The 16,667-nt window shown below is 49.8% G+C and overlaps 1 protein-coding gene and 1 non-coding gene across 3 annotated transcripts in view; both read left to right on the top strand.

Annotated features, from left to right (window-relative positions):
* SLC25A37 (solute carrier family 25 member 37) overlaps positions 1 to 16,667 on the top strand; it is a 50,331-nt gene that overhangs the window by 23,825 nt on the left and 9,839 nt on the right. The window contains exon 1 of one of the 2 annotated variants that reach the window (XM_036749506.1): positions 1,991 to 2,070. The exons of the other annotated variant lie outside the window; for it this stretch is intronic. The gene's annotated coding sequence lies outside the window, so the exon portion shown is untranslated. Of the gene's footprint in view, positions 1 to 1,990; positions 2,071 to 16,667 lie in introns of those variants that run through there. 2 annotated transcript variants of the gene reach the window in all.
* On the top strand, positions 1,341 to 1,589 carry LOC118845195. The gene has a single exon (XR_005010060.1). It is a non-coding gene; the product is annotated as a small nucleolar RNA SNORD17 (small nucleolar RNA).

The raw sequence follows: 16,667 nt of genomic DNA, 5'->3' as shown, positions 1-16,667 counted from the left end.
CCCCCACTCCCCTCATTGCCAGGGGGATTCCAGGAATCCCAGCAGGGACCCACCCTCTAGTGGCAGAGGGCAGCACAGGGGTAAGGACAAGGGTAACATCCTGCAGTGTTCCTAGGGGCCCCTCCCTGATCCTCCATCCTGCTGGAGACCTCCTGCAAGTTCAGCCCTGGGAAGCTGAGTCACAGAGAGGCCTGCTGGCCAGCCAAGGCCAGGAAGATTGAGTTAGAGAGGCTCCAGGCGGCCCTGCCCATCCATCACCCTGAATGGGGCCTTGGAGGGCTGGCCTGGGGAGGCAGGCAGGGAACCACAGAGAGGAAAGGAGAGGGAGGAGGGCAGGGGAGGGGAGGGGAGGGAGCATGCTGCCCATGCCCCTGACGGCCTGCTAGTTTTGGGAATTTCATTCATTCACTCAACAGCCATTTACTTTCCATACTTCCATATATCTATGTTGTGTCCCGTATTAAAACTCTTGGGGAGGCAGTGTGGGAAAATGAAAAGAGCATTTCCTCTTAAATTAGAGGATCTAGATTCAAATCCCTCTCTGGCATGACTTGTGTAACCTTGGGTGCCAGGCAGGCCAGTTCATCTCCCGGGGCTTCACTTTGCCTGATCTATAAAATAGGTGATTAAACTAGACCCTTCACTTCTGACTGCCTTGTGAGTTTGTTGTGACACTTGTGGAGGGAGGGGTCACTCCCAGGGCCTCAGTCTCCTTGTCTTTAAAATGGGAAGAGGGAAGTAGAGCTTCCTTCTAGCCCCAACACTAATGGGTGTTTTGAGGGAGAAGGCTCAGAATCAATCAGTGAACAAACATTTCTTTAATGTCACCTCTGTTCTAGGCACTATGCTTGTATATACACATGCAAGATAACCCCCGCCCCGCTGCCCTCTAGCAACTTCCATCTGCCTTGGCAGGGCCAGGGGCACTAGCAAAGATACCGTATGAAAATTTAATTCTATTTTTTAAATTCCTACTATAAGCCAGATCCCTGAGGAAACAGATACAGAGGAGACAGAAAGAATTTACATTTTCCTGGGGTCCTGTAGAGACAGAAGCGGGACATTCCCTGCCCTCTGGGAGATCCTGTTCTCTCTTCTACTGGTGACTGGACTTTGTAAACTCTAGAACACTTAGGAATGTGAGTGGAGAAGAATCTTAATGGTCTATGAGCATCTGGAAAACAGGGACTTTTTTGCCTTTCTTATTAGGACATATGCAAGTCCTTAACAAATAAATGCCAGTTGACTGACTGACTCCTTTCTTGAAGGTGGTTGAGGCCCCTTTCCTTTGGACACTTCTGGTTTGGCCCTTGGATCAGAGGCTCTGGCTGGCATGGCCTGTGAAATGATGATGACGTTCATCCATTCTCCAAGCATGCTGCCCTTTCTGTCCTCCTGGTGCTTTGAGACTCTTGTTCTGGGGGCTCTGAGCTATGCAGCCACTACATGACCTTCGGTCTTCCAGCATTCTGTTGGGGACAATGGGTGGGTGTGGGGCCTGTAATCAGGAATGGGACAGTGGCAGCCAAGTGGCGCCCCTTTTGTTTGGGGTTCCATTGGGCTGAGACGAAGGCTGATAGTCTGATCACACACCAAGTGGTTTCTAAACTACAGAGAGCCCAGCCAGAAGTGATCTGGGGTGGTCATGAGGTTTGTCCAAATGGAGGAGCTCCGAGGGCTCTTCAGGAAGGGCCAGTGGCCGGTGGAGTTCAGATAGTCTGTAGCTTCTGGCCAGAGGACTCATTGGGGGGAGGCAAAGTTTGTTGACCCTCCAAAAGCTATGATGCCTTGTAATGATTAACTTGTCCCTTCTTTTACCTGTCCCGAAGGGCTACTGGTCCATGGCCAAGAACAGCGATCTTGGGCCACTCTCTTTGCCGGCTGCCAAATGTGGGGCTGTGGAATTCTCTAGATAAATCTCCCTCTTCTGCAGACCCTTTCTCTCCTACTTGAGAACCTTGTAGGAGAAGTGACCTTGCTTCATATCATGAGTAGAGAAGTCAAAGAGGGAATGGGGCAGGAAACAGGCACAAGGAAGGGAAGATTTGCTCAGAGCTCCAGAGAATCAAGGTATCAAGGAAAAGACCCCTTGATGAACAAAGAAACATTATGGTCCCTTATCCCTGAGATTCTTCTCATCTGTTCATGGTGGTTTGTACATTGTCTCCCCATTTGGCTGTGAACCCCTGGAGGGTGGGCACTATTGTCTTTGCCTTTCTTTGTTTTCCTAGAAGCCTGGCACATAGTAGGGGCTTTATCGGTGCTTGTTCCCTTCCCTTTCCTCTTCTGAACTTCCTGTGTGGGGGTAGAATGGGGAAATGCTCCGATCCTGTGATTTCCTTGCCTTCCCAGTATGCAAATCATTTAACATTATATAAACCATTTAATATTATGCAAATACTGGAAGTCATTCTTAAAACCAAGTACCTGATTTGCTCTGACTGGTGGTGGGGGGCTTTGTGTTCCTTAGACTCCAGCGGGGCTGCATCTAGCTAGCCTGCCAATGGGGTTGGCGCTGGTTCTTAAGTGACAACGGGCAGGGCCTCCTGGACCATGGTAGGGCAGGAAGAACATTCCAGCCCGAGATACTGGGCTCCTTCCAAGACTTGCATTGTAAAACACGGGTTCTCCCAGTTGGTTTTCAGGATAGCATCTAATTCCTTCTCCTCTCCCCCAGAATCAGACCAAACAGCAGATTTAAAAAAACAGCCAGCCCCCTCCCCCCAACCCCAGGATGAATGGGGAGCAATTATTTGCCTTCCTGTAGAGTCAGCTTTCCAAGGTTACCATGACTTTTGGCATGGGGTCCATGCCTGAGATTTCAGTGGATCATAGGTTTAGAGCAGAAAGATGCCATGGGGTCATTTTATAGGGGAAGAGTCCTAAGAAGGGATTTATCAGCCCAAGGTCACAGAGATCAGTCAGTGTCTGAGGGAAGATTTGAACTCAAGGTCTTCCTGACTCCAAAGCCCAGTTCCCTTACTTTATAAAGGGGGAAACAGAGGCCCAGGAGGTTGAGAGAAATGGTGATAATTACAACAACGGTGATAGCTCCCATTTATATAGTGCCAAGCGAGTCACAGTGATTGTCTCATTCGATCCTCACAGTGACCCTTCGAGGTAGGTGCTATTGGTTCCATTTACAGATGAGGAAACTGAGGCAGGCACCGATTACTGGACTTTGGCACCCCCTAAGGGCCCCTGGGCTTGTCCAGGATAGATCAGGAAGGGACCATCGAAGTTATCTAGACCAGCCCCTTCTTTTTACAGGGGAGGGAACGGAGGCCCAGGGAATTCATGGGATAACCTCTGAGCCCCAGGCTCTTGTTTTTGTGGTTTTGCCTTGGTTCCTGCCCCCAGTGGTTAGCACAGGGCCAGGCACACAAGCACATAGTAGGCACTTAAATGCTTGTTGACTGACTGATGACTGGAGAGATGAGGATGAGGATGAGTGTTAGAAGGCCAGGTGGCTGAAACTGAGCAAGGATCCCCTGCATGAGCTTTATGAGTCTCCCAGACTCTGCCAGGGACCAGTGAGCCTGAACATCACTGATAGACAACCTCCGAGTCTATGTGGGACACTTTATTTCCTCTCCCTCCTGAGTTTCCCAACCCTCCCCTCTCCTTCCCTTCCTTCCCTTTCCTCCCCTCCCCAACTCCATCCTTCTTGAGCCCTTGTGACCAGGGCCTTTGTTTTGGAGAGACTCAGGCATCATTAGCCTGGAATGAGAGTTGGCACCTCCCTCCATGGCCCCACCTCTGTCTCTACCCTTGAGATGATGACAGACACCTACCTGGGGCACAGGACCCAGGAGGGAGCAAGGGTGGGCCGGGGGCTCTGATGGGAGATTCCTTGGCCTTGGTGAACTTGTACTGGGAAAGATAGGCTAACTGGATTTCACTATAATGGGTTTGCTTTGGAGGCCTATGCATTTTATTTTCCATATGTAGATAATTTTTTTCTTAGAGGGAGCTCATCAGCTTCCCCTGACTGCCCCAGGGACACAGGATGCTCTTGCCTTAAAGGCCATCTGTTCCAACCCTTTCCTTGTACATGTGAGTCCCAGGGCCCCCAGCCAGGCAGTGGCACACCCAGGATTTGCCCCCAGGTCTGTCCCCTGCCTCTAAAAGCAGAGTTTTGGCTGATTCGGAGCTGTAGCTGGTGGTTGCCCCCCACTGCATCTTCCGTCCTTTTGGACTCTTGGGCTTTGAGGTCCCCAGGATTTTGAATGGCTCCAGGAGGTGTCTGTCAGACTTTCCTGCTGATCCAAGGATTCAGGACTCCCTGGAGCCTTGGAGGTTGGGATCCTGTGAGAAGTCTCTTGGTTCTCTTTCCAAGTCACTGAGGCATCTTGAGGAAGAGTGGCTCGTCAGCCTGTGAACGGGGAGCTCTGGCAGCCTTAGAATCCCGAAGACTTGGGTTCAGATTTCACCACCCTTGGAGCCACAGTCTCCCCACCTGTAAAGGGGGATCATAATTACCTGTGGGGCTTACGTCAGAGCTTCTGAGAGAGTGTCTAGTGCTTGTACAGACTTCAAAGTCCTGTCTAAATGTTAGTTATTACTGTCATAATAGGTGTGCAGGGGAGCTTTAGGCAAAGCTAGTATGTGCTGATGCATGATTGCAAAATCCCTCAATTAGGACTCGCCAGCTGGGTGGGTAGTTTTGTGCAAAGAGGTTCAGCTTGGAGTCAGAGCCTGGGATTCTGGGCCTGGCTCAGGCTGGTTAAGAGCTCTGTGTCTCCTAGGTGAGCTTCAGACTCTGCTCATCTATAAAAAAACTGTCCAGGAAGCTGGGGGGGGGGTGGTGGTGGCAGGCAGGGCAGGGTGGATTGACTGCTGGGCTTGCGGTCAGGATGGGGCTGGGTTCAAATCCAGTCACTGACACTAGCTGTGTGATCTAGCCTCTCTGATCCCTGTTTCCTCATTGGTAAAGTGGAGGTGATACCTGTGCTGACCAGATCCCAAGGTGCTTGTGAGGCCCATAGAAAAGAACACGTGTAAAGTGTTTTGTACATTTTAAAATGCTGCACCATGATCAGCAGTAACAGTAATAAAGAGTAATAAATGTGCATTCTGAAGTCAGAAGGGGCCTGGATTCAAATCTTGGCCCTGCTGCTTAGGACTCTTGTGACTCTGGGCCTGGGGATCTTTTCCTTTGCAGTGTGAGCCCTTCCATGTCAAGTGCTGTGACACTCTCCTTTCTCTTGTTCATCGTCTCCCTGACGTGACTGCTGGCTCCTGGGGGTTGCTGTTTAGAAGGGCTGGTGGAGACTGGCTGGCCCAGTGTGAACTGGAGGGAGGCTGCTAGACCCGGGCTCTGAGATTCTTCTCCTTGGCTTCCTGATTTGGCATCCCAGAGTGGCACTCGCTTTTATAGGAATACCTTGGTTGTATTCAGGTTTTGGTTTGGGATCATATTGAATGTGGATGGCATGTGTGTGTGTGCGTGCACGTGCGCGCGCACGCGTATGTGTGTGAGAGAGAACATGGATGTGTGCAGATCCGCAATCACTTCTCATGGTGTGCTGGTGGGAAGCAGAGCCTTGTATCTCCTCCATCCCTTTTCCGGTACCAGACTAGAATGAGACTTGGCATTCAGCCTTGGCCCTGCTGCCCCACTTGGGCACAGGGCTGCTGTCAGCCCCTTTTCCTCAGTAGAGCAGTTGTCCGTTGGTTAGTTGGTTGGTCGGTTAGTGGCTTTGGGCCCTCATGCCCGGAGATGGAGCCTGCTGCCTTTTGGTCTTACAGGAGCCTGGTGGCATGTGGTGGACTTTAGCAAGGTGAGGGCAAAGATCTCAGAGTATCAGCCTCCCCCAGGAGGGCTCAGCCCTGCCCTGCCCTGCCCCAAGGACCTTTGTGTGGGTTTCTGGGCCCTTCTTGGGTAATCTGACCCTGGCAGTGCCTTTCAGCAGCTGGGCCTTCCTTACATAACAGGGAATTGCTGCAGTGGCAGGCAGCTCCTTTGTGCTCACACCTGATTGGTACAGGGAGGGTTAGGACATGGGGATTTGAGGGACACCTGTGTGCACCTGGACACTGGACACTCATTTCCTTCCTCACTTTCTTCCCCTGGGGAGGGGAGGGCTCAGGCCAGCTTGAGGACCCTTCTCAGACCATGGAGTTTAGCCTTTTTTTTTTATTTTTAAATCTTTCCTTGATGCCTTTGCCTGTTTACAGTTTCATCATGCCTCTTCCCCCCGCTTTGGACCTACCTTTCTAACAGAGTCACAGTCGACCACAGGGAAGGACTTCCTGTGACAGTGCATACAGTGTTTGGATCCTGCAGGCCCTGGCTTCTCTACCCAGCAGAGGAAGGGAATGGTGTTTCCCCACCCGTTCTCCTGTCCCCTCCCCATATTTCCCTTCTGTGTAACAAAGGAAAATACTTAGATAAAACCATTGGCCAAAGCAGGCTTCTTTGAGCATGTATGCAGTAGTGTAGGCCTGTCGTGCCCCACCTTTCTACTTGGAGGCCCAAATGGACCATTCCAGTGAGACAGAATGGAGCAGCCTTTGGGTTGGGTCTTTATTTAGGACCTTATAATTACTGTGTTGATTGTTTTCTCATCTGTTTTGTTTGCTCTGCCTCAGATCCAGAAAGTCTGGCCAGGTTTCTCTGAATTCCTTGTGTTCTTTGCTTTTAGAGACAGGGATTGGGACTGGGGCTGTGATTTCATGGGTCAGTCAGTTGGTCAATAAACACTCATTAAGTGCCTGCCATGTGCTGGGCACCTCCTTAGGGGTGAGGACATAAAAAAAGGCAGTTCCTGCCCCCGAGGAGCCCACGGTCTAATGGTGGAGACAGTGTGTGAACACATATGTACGAACAAGCCTCAGACAGGAGCTGATAAATGGGAATCGGTCAACGGAGGAAGGCATGATCACTGAGAGGGGCTGGGAAAGGCTTCAGGCAGACTGGGATTTTAGCTGAGCATCAGAGGAAGCCAGGAGGCAGAGGGCATTCAAGGCATGGAGCACAGCCAGAGAAAATGCCTGGAGTCTGGAGACACAGAGGGTCTTGGGTGAAGAATGGCAAGGAGGCCATGCCATTAGATGGAAGAGGTCTTGGAGTGGGGAGTGTAAGGTGGGGTGAAAAGCCAACCAGACCCCTCCCCAGGATGGTGGCCCCTTCAGCTCCCCTCCCCTTTCCTGGGGAGCCAGTGTGGCTGTAGAGGAGGAGTGTTCCTCAGGTCCAGCTTCCCTTAACAATGATGATAATATCTTCCACCTCATTTTGATCTTCACAATAGCCCTGGAAGGCAGGTAGTGTTATTATCACATTGTACAAATGAAAAAAATCAGGACAGACAGAGGTTAAATGACCTCACCTCATTACACAGTTAGTAAGTATCTAAGACTAGATTTGAACTCGAGTCTTCCTGACCCCATGTCCGGTGCTCTACCAGCTGTACCACCTAGTTGCCCCAAGAACATTGGTCTTTTAGTCAAGCCACAGTATAAAACCTAACTTTTGCAGTGTGTTGAGTCCTACATCTGAATCTGGAGTCAGAAAGCCCTGAATTCAAATCTGGATTTAGATACTTAGTAGCTGTGTGACCCGGTCACTTGACCTCTCTCTGCGCTGTCTTTCCACTTTACTACCAGAGGCTCCTGATAGGGCCCTCACTGTCAACCTCTCCAGCCCTGTTTCATATTGCTTCTCACCTTTATACAATGTATTTTCTAATTGCCTATTAACTTTCTAATGATTAGATTTGTCCGACAGTGGAATGAATTTTCTCAGGAACTAGTGAGCTCTCTGTCATTGCGAGGTTGGGTGACTTGGTTGGAGGTGTCGTCAAAGTGATCTCTAACTCAGGAGTGTTGGTCAGTCGCGCCCAACTCTTCGCGATACCATTTGAGGTTTTCTTGGTGGAAATACTGGATTTTACAGATGAGGAAACTGAGGCAAATGGGGTGAAGTGACTTGCCCAGGGTCACACAGCTAGACGCAAGATTTGAACTCTGGTCTTCCTGACTCCAGACCCAGCATTCTGTCCACTGAGCCACCTAGCTTCCCTTCTTCAGGAGGGGGCTGCCCAAGATCAGGGGCTCTTAATCTGTGGATTCACAGTTGGATTCAGATAGTTTGTGAACATGGATGGGGAAAAATACATCTTTATTTTCCTAACTTCTGAGTTCCTTTGCAATCCCATGTATTTTATTTTAAAAACACAGTTCTGAGGAGTCCCTAGTCTTCACCTGACGGCCTGCTCAGGGGGCCAGAACACAAACAAAAGTCAAAGAAATTCTGCTCCCTCTGAGGTTCCATCCACTTACCTCTGAAGATCTTGGATCTCTTGGTAAACACATTTGTGTTGGTGATGCTGGGCTGCATTTTTGGGCACCAGGGAACATTCTGCTGTGGGGCCTGGGTGAATGGTATCATGACAGTTTCACCATCATGGTGGCTCTCATCTTCTCTGGCTGACTCCAGACCTCCAGCGCCCAGTCTCAGTTTTCATTGGAAGTATGGACGGTTCCAAGAAGTTCAGATATACAGAAGCTACCTTGATGTGGCTTTGAGCTCTTGCTGTCTCACCCACCAGCCTTTGGGGCGAGGAGAAGCAGAGCTAGGAAGGCCTTGGTGCACAAGCTGTGACATCGTGCTGACCTCGTCCTGGCTAGGTCGTTTCTACAAACAGATTGCCGCCAGACCAAGGATTTCCTCCGGTATTTAAATGGGTGGCCGAGGGAGGAGGTGGTGGGGGAAGGAGGATGATTTGTAGTTCTGTTTGTGTGTGCGCGAAGGGCCAGCTCCGGGCAGGGATGCTAACTTCTGCTAAAGTGTCCTAGTTCAAAGATAGTCAGTGGGAAGGTGGCCTTGTGGTTTCCTGAGAGTTATCCGCTGACCTCCAGTTCAGATCACAACACTGCATGGCCAGCAAGGCTTGGAGGTCTCTGATGGCCGGGAGGTGGGGGTGGGGGGAGCCTTTGTATGAAGGGTTTTTGGGTCTGGCCTTGATGCCCTCAGTTGGCAGTGGCAGAGGTTGGGTATCTCTGGCAGCCCAGGATGACAGCTCTGCCTCATTTCTCTTCCTGTTTATAGATTAAGGAAATTGGGATTAAAAACTGGTGTTTTTTAATAATGCTTTAGCAAAGTCCTTTGATCTTTGGGACCAGGCTGTGATGTAGGTGTCCGTGGTGCAGGGGGTGAAGGTGTAGGGTGTCTGATTAGGAGGCAAGAAAACCTGCATTCAGATCCTGTCCCGGACATTTATTTCCCAGCTGTGTGACTCTGTGCCGCCTTTTCTTCATCTGTCAAATGGTGCCTCCCCCACAGGGTTTCTGTGAGGATCCAATGAGGGAACATAGGGAAAGCACTCACTCAGGAAACCTTGAAGCTTTTACAAGTATTAATGATGAACATCTCTGTTATTCAGATGAAGAAACCGAGGCTCAGAGAAGTCACAGGAACATGGATCTGCAGCTGGCAAGGACCCCGGAGGCCAGAGTCCAACCCCTTTCCCCTCATTGTACAGTAGGAGAAACAGGCTCAGAGAGGAGAGGAAGAGGCTTGCCCAGGGGTAGGCTTCCCTCCCCAAGCAGAGATCCCAGCTCCTCTGGGACTTAGTGGATGGCCTTTAAAAGATGAAAATAGATCGCCCTCTGGCCAGCCCAGTGAAGAGGAGCAGAGCTTTGAATGCCAGACACAATGTGGCTCCTCTTAATGACAGAGCTTTGGGTCACTGCCAAGTCCTGGAGAACATTTATTAGTGCTGAGTGTGTGCGTGTGTGTCTCTACACATACATATGCATAATATATTATAGTTATATATTATTTTATAACATGTATTATTGTTACATAAGTTAAAGGGAGGCATTATGGACAAAGAGCCAGCCATGGAGTCCAGGGAAGACCTGGCCGCATTTCCTGCCTCTCGTACTCCCTGCCTGTGTGCCTGTGTGACCTTTGGCAGACCAGTTCATGTCTCTGTGCCAGGGGACCCTTAACTGGCAGAGGAAGTTTCTTCATCTGGGAATTCCCTTAACTGATGATCATCATATCATAGGACCAGTCCCTTTCTTATCTTCATTAGAATATCTTTTGAGGATGTTTGTGGGCTTTTTTTATGAGACATTTATCACCTCTGAGATAACTCATCTGGATTTGCAAAATCAGGCCTGGAATCTTTGGTCTTTAGGTCTGCTGCTGAGTGAAGGTGGAGATTCCCAGGGCGTCAGGAAGAGTAGGGACCTTTGAGGGCATCACCTCACCTTGTAGTGGTGTTATTCTAAAGATTCTTTCTTTTGGGCCCAATCTGTGATTTCATTGGGATGATGATGGTGATGATGATGGTGGTGATGATGGTGGCGATGGTGGCCAGCACTTCTGCAGTGTTTTAAGGTTTGCAAAATCCTTTATATATATTCTCATTCAGTCATCACAACCACCTTGGGAAGTGGGTGCTATTATTGTCAATTTACTAGTGAGGAAACTGAGAGGGAGAGAGGCTTACCTAGGATCACACAGCTGGCACGTGTCTGAGGTAGGATTTGAACTTTGGTCTTTCTGACCCTGGATCCAGTGCTTTATCCATTATCTGGCCACCTCAACTGTAGGAAACTCCCTTTGCCAATATGGGTTGGTGCCTCCCAACTCTTAGCAAACTACCTGGGGCCCTGGAACTGTAAGTGACTTGTCCAGAGATCCCCAGGCAGTTTGTTATGACCACAGACATAGAGCTGGCAGGGACCTCAGAAACTGGTCTAGTCTAGTGCCCCCCCCCATCCCATTTTACAGATAAGGAAACTGAGGTTCTGGAAGTTAAGTGACTTGCCTAAGGTCATACAAGTAGCATTGGAAGTGATATTTGAACTCAGGTCTCCCTGACACTGTCATGTTGTCTTTCCTTCACATTTTAGAGATGGGGAAGCTTCAGTCCAGGATAGCTTATACGACTCTCCTCCAGTCAGATGGCTAGTGAATGTCAGGTGAGATTGGATCCCAGGTCCGCCTGATGCCAAGTCCAGAACTCTGGCCGATCCCCCATGCTGCCTTCTGGCTCCCAGCCGAGTCTTCCTGGAGTCTCCCAGCAGTCTGGGGGTCCCAGGGAGAGTTGATGGACCACTGCTCTCCCCAGACCTGGATAGGGCCTCTGGGGTCATCTGGCCCAAGGGCCTTGTCCAAGGTGGCAGAGACCACACTAGAATCCCCAGCCTGCCCACTACCATTGGCTGCTAGCTTTGTGAGGGTTAGCATTGTATTCTAATAGTAAAGCAGTACTCTGGGCCTAAGACATATCCGCAGTCAAGCTGCATTTGCTGCCGAGTATTTCAGGGGCTCTTTTCAGAACTGTATACAGCTGGTTGCTTAGAGAAGAAGGGCCAAGCTTCTTTTTGTCTGACATTCAAGGCTTTCTATGATCTGAGATTGGAAATGCCTCTGCCCTTTGGCCCTTGTCTCTGATTGGTGAGTCCTTGGCCCCTGGCCCCTGGTGCCTGGAGGAAGGGGAGAAGAGAAGAAAGGAGAAAGGGGAGAGAGGAAGGGAGAAAAGGAGAAAAAAGGAAGAAAGGAATTAAGAAAGGGAGGAAGGAAGGAGGGAGGGAGGGAGGGAGAGAGGGAGGCAGGGAGAGAGGGAGAAAAGGAGAAAAAAGGAAGAAAGGAATTAAGAAAAGGAGGAAAGAAAGACAGACCGACAGAAGCTAGCCATCGATACTGACTTCGCCCCTAGCTCTCTGTCTCATGCTCCAGCTTTTTCTACCTCCCCCTCCCCAGCACCTTTCCCTCAGTGAGAGTCTTCTCCCTGCCCTAACTCCCCCTACTTCCCAGCTCTCTTTTGTCTCCCCCCATTTGAATGTAAGCCCCTTGATAGCAGGGACTGTCTTTGGCTTATATTTGTTTCTTAGTGCCTTGCTAAGTACCTGGCACACAGTAAGTGCTTAATAAATGCACTCTTTGTCTCTCCTCTCCTCCTTTCTCCTCCCTCCTTCTCTGTCCTTGCCAAGTCAGGCTTCTCAAGCTCCTCTGTCATATCTCCACACCCTTTGTTTCCTGACCTCCAGGCCTGCGGTCATGCTGTTCCATGAGGCCTAGAATGCCCCTCCTTCCTAGCACCATGATGCCAGTTCCCACCCATCCTCCAGGGTGCAGGCTAGATGCAGGGTGGCCTAGTGGCGGGTGATCTGGACTTGGATTCTGGTGGGACTGGTTTGCTCTCCAGGCCTCAGTTTCTTCATCTGAAACATAATCCCTGTCCTGCCTTCCTGATGGAAATCTTCTTGGCTGGAATGGTGTTTGATTCGGTGTAAAAGTGTCTATATTCATAGATCCAGAGCTGGAAGGGCCTCCCTCCAAGCCTCTGGAAGAATAGATGACTTCCATCCAAAGTGACCCGGATAGTAGATGTCAGAGGTAGGATTCGAACCCAGTCCTCTGACCCCAGAGTCAGTGTATTTTCGACCTCCTAAGAATGAAATTCTTCCAGTACAGTATTATATATTACAACACTGAACTAGCATATTCATTCATTCAATAAACATTAAATGCATACTATGCACCAGGCACTGTGCTAAGCCTGGGGGATACAAAAAGAGCCAAAGACAGTCCCTGCCCTTCAGGACCTTACAATCTAATGGGAGACACAGCATACAAACCCGTAGGTACCAAGCATGCTCTATACAGGATAAAGCGGAAATAATTAACAGAGGGAAGGCACTGGACTGAGGAGGGCTTGGGGAAGGAGGAGGATTCCAACAGAAGTGGGATTTGTGTTGGAAGTAAAGGAAGCTGGGGAGGTCAGTGGTCATGGGGGGGTGGGAGTGAGGAGGGGGATCATTCCGGGCCTGGAGGGTATCTTGGCTTCGCCTTGGAGTCTAGTCCCTCGTGGAAGCTTGGAGTGACCTTGTTTCTTGAAGTCTTCCTTAAAATGGGCCAGGCTAAAAGGTATTTATACTGGAAGGTATTTCTAGAATTTTCTTTGTTTTGGGGGAGATACATTGGAGTGTGTCTTTTTCCTTATGTGGATATAGGCTGGAAGGGATAATTTTCATTCGTTCACCTATCCATCCTTTCGTTGGCTTCTTGTTTCTCTGTTTCTCTCATGCCTTTGTCCTTTCTTCTCTCCTTTTCTCTTGCTTTCTCCCTTTCTGCATCCCTTCTCCCACCGTGTAAATGAGCTTTCTGTAGAGAACAGCCTCATTAGAACTAACAAAGGCAGGATTTGTAACTGAGCCCCAGGGGATGATGTCAGGAATGGCGGTGCCCATCTCTCCCCCTTCTCTCCAGCCCCACCTTGCATGCCTGGTCTAGCCAGATGTGGCCCCCATCACTGCCAGTTCTGGGTGGTGAGGCTTTTGTAGTCATCCGAGATAGCTGTCTCATCTTTCTCTTAAACTCCAGGAAAAATCCTGGATAATGGACCAGTCATGCAAACCCTGTCAAGAAGCAGTGGAGTAGGGGCAGCACTCCTTCCCCAGGCACAGGCCGTGGGCTTCCCTTACTGGGGCACGAGAACCTTCTTGTCTGGGGGCCTCTTTTTGTGGAAAGGTGACTTACCGCTCCGCCTCCCCCATCTGGCACCCACACACATGCCTTGGTGGACAGCTGCCAGAGAAAGCTGACTTTCTCTGCTTGAGACTCAGCAAAGCAGATCTCTGCCTTGGTTGGGTTTTGTTAGCGTGGGCACCCCTGCCCCTTCCCCCACGTCATGGGAGAAGATCTAAACAGTGTCTTGTGATGGAAATAGCAGGCCTTTGGGCTAGTCAGTGCTCTGATCCTCACAGGCCCCCCACCCTGCCTACTGCATTCAGGCTGGGCAGGAGACCCTCTCAAAGCTGGGCTTGACTAAGGGCAGAGGAGGAGCCTGGGTACAAAGTTATCTGCGCAGCAGCTTTAGGCATCTGGGAAATCCAGAGAAAGGCCTTATGCCTTGCCCTGCTCTCAGAGAGCTTCCAGGCATGTTTGGGAGACAGTGCCCATTCCTCTTCAGATGGGGCTAAATTAAATGATTAATATGGGTCCCGTTTCCAACTCTGGAAGGCATTTTAGGTGAACCTCATCTCCCCAAATAGACCAGACTGGAACTTAGATACCTAGCACAGTGCTCTGGACATGGTGGGGGCTTAGTACCTCATTGCTGAACTATTTGAGAAGTAGAAAAAAAGCAAGGAAGAAGGTTGGGGACCCTTACTAGCTGTGTAACCCTGGGCAAGTCATTTCTGTTTGTCTCAGTTTACCCTTCTGCAAAAATGGGGATGATTATGGCACCTACCTCCGAGAATTGTGAAGATCAAATGAGTTATTGTAAAATGCTCGTTAGCATAGTGCCTGGTACACAGTAGATACTATATAAATGTCAGCCATCCTTAGTATTAGCATTTATCATCATTGTCATCATCATTTTTCTGCAGCAAAATTGAATTCTGCTGTTGGGATTTAGTAACTTTTCACCAGTCTCTTTGTTTAGTCCAGGGTTGAGAGTGACCTTGAGAGAGGCCTGAGGCCTCCTGAGAAACGGAGACTTCAAGATCAGGCCAGACAATGCAATGTCACAGGGCTGGGGGAGGAGGCTACAGCTAGGGTAGGCCTAGGCTCACCTGGGAGGCACCATGTGAGGAAGGACGTAGGTCCCAGAAAGAAGTGAGGGGACTGGAGACCCCTTCAGGACATGGTCCATTGCAGGAGTTGGGGATACGGAGCCTAAAGCGGATTCAGCATTGGGAGTAAGGGTCTTCACGTGGAGGAAGAATTCTGCTTGGCCCCTGCCTGTGGATGCAAAGAGGTGGACTTTTGGCTTGGCAGAGGACAGCCTTCCTGATAGGCTGAGGCATTTTTAAAGTAAGATGGGCTGTCTCAGCAGGTAGTGAGCTCCCCATCCCTGGAGGTGCCCAGCAGAGGTTGGATGACCACTTCCCCATGAAATAAGGTTGGACACTTGAAGAGGTGGGTCCCTTACTCTGAGATACTGGAATTCTTTGGCCTTTACTCTGTGCCTCATTTTTTGTGGACGCTGTTTGAATGGAGAGACAGCCTGGCTTAATGGAAGGTGCAGTGAACTCTGGGGATCAGAATGACCTGGGCTCACCCAGGCTCTTGGCTGTGTGAGCCTAGGCACCTCCTTTCAAGCCGCTGTGGGGCACAATCTGCTCATCTGTAGGGAGAGGGTAGGTCCTGGACCTGTGAGTTCACTGACAGGGGGAACTCCCAGTGACAAACTTCCCTTGCCAGTACAGATCGGCACCTCCTCTACAGCTCAGAGAACCTTGGAGAGTTAGCCGGCCACGGAGGTGTCCCCCAATCAGGCTGTGTCAAAATCAGGACTTGAGGTCAGCCTTATCCACAAGGCCTCCTCGTCTTTCTCATCTGTAGAATGGGGATGGGTAATGACACTTCTTCCTCCCTGAGTGATCTGTGAGGACATGCTTTGTAAGCCTCCAGCGGTCTTTGCGTGGCTGACCTGGGTGTAGCCCTGGGAGACCCGCCCGAGTCAAGCTGCTCTGCTTCTCCATGGTACAAATGAAACCTATCATTATTTTTCCTTGAGGTGTAAAGGGGGATGCCATGAGTGCCTCCTCTGTGACAGGCCCCAGGGTATGAAGGTAACAGGAGGGATGATGGCAGAAGTTCTTGGGGAGCCATTTTTCTTTGTGTAGACGTGAGGAGGGGGATGGGAAGCTCCTTGACCATCACTGCTATAACTTCAGTGTGATCTATCACCTCTGGGATGTGCCCCTCCTCAACTTTGATCCAGCCCATAGTAGACGCTTAATGAATATTTATTCCTCTTGTCCCTGTCTTGTATACCCATTTTGAGAATGAGGAAACTGAGGCAAACAGCAACTAAGTGACTTGCCCAGCATCACCCAGCTAGTGTCTGAGGCAGGATTTGAACTCAGGTCTTCCTGTCTCCAGGCCCAGCACTCTGTATACTATGGCTCCCTATACCATAGCTACCACAGACATGCTGCCATACCAGATGGCCCTTGGCCTTTCTGCTGAGCTGAGCAGTCCCACCCTCCAAGGTTCGCCGCATCCCTATATGTCACATACATCTGAAGGAATAGAACAGCTAGCAATTACATTTATTGATTTTTTCTACTTAATAGTATTTTATTTTTTTCCAGTTACATGTAAGGATAGTTTTCAACATTCGCTTTTATAAGATATATATTTATATACATTTTTTGTCTCAATATATATTTAACGCCTTATATTTATATATATGAGAATATATATATTTATAAGACACTATAAGACATTGAGTTCCAAATTTTTTTCTCCCTCCCTCTCCTCCCGCCTCCCCAAGATGGCAAACAATCTGATATAGGTTCTACATGTACAGTCATTTTAAACACATTTCCACATAGTCATGTAGCAGTTAAGTTTAACTCAGTTCGGCAAACAGCGAGCGTTCGTGCCCCCTGTGTACAGAGTGCTTTTGGGGCTGAGGACATAAAGAACTGCAAACCGAACCTGCCCTTTTATTGAGGGGGACAGTATTCCCAGGCCTCTTCTCTAGAGGCAGAGACCTCCGGACCAAATGAGGCACAGAGCTTTTCAGACCTTCACGTGCTGCTGTTGAATTGCTCACTCTCAGTGACTTCACATTTAGTGAGCACCTGCTCTGCGTCTGGCACATGGAGGACGGGATGTGGCGGAGGAAGCCCCCTCCCATCAGGGCTTCCCAGGAGCAGGACGATCATGGCTCTTTGGGGGGCCTCAA

The sequence above is a fragment of the Trichosurus vulpecula genome, chromosome 3, assembly GCF_011100635.1.
Source record: "Trichosurus vulpecula isolate mTriVul1 chromosome 3, mTriVul1.pri, whole genome shotgun sequence".
Lineage (NCBI taxonomy): Eukaryota > Metazoa > Chordata > Mammalia > Diprotodontia > Phalangeridae > Trichosurus > Trichosurus vulpecula.
Note: the sequence above shows the minus strand (reverse complement) of the source record. Positions and strands in the feature narration are given on the sequence as shown.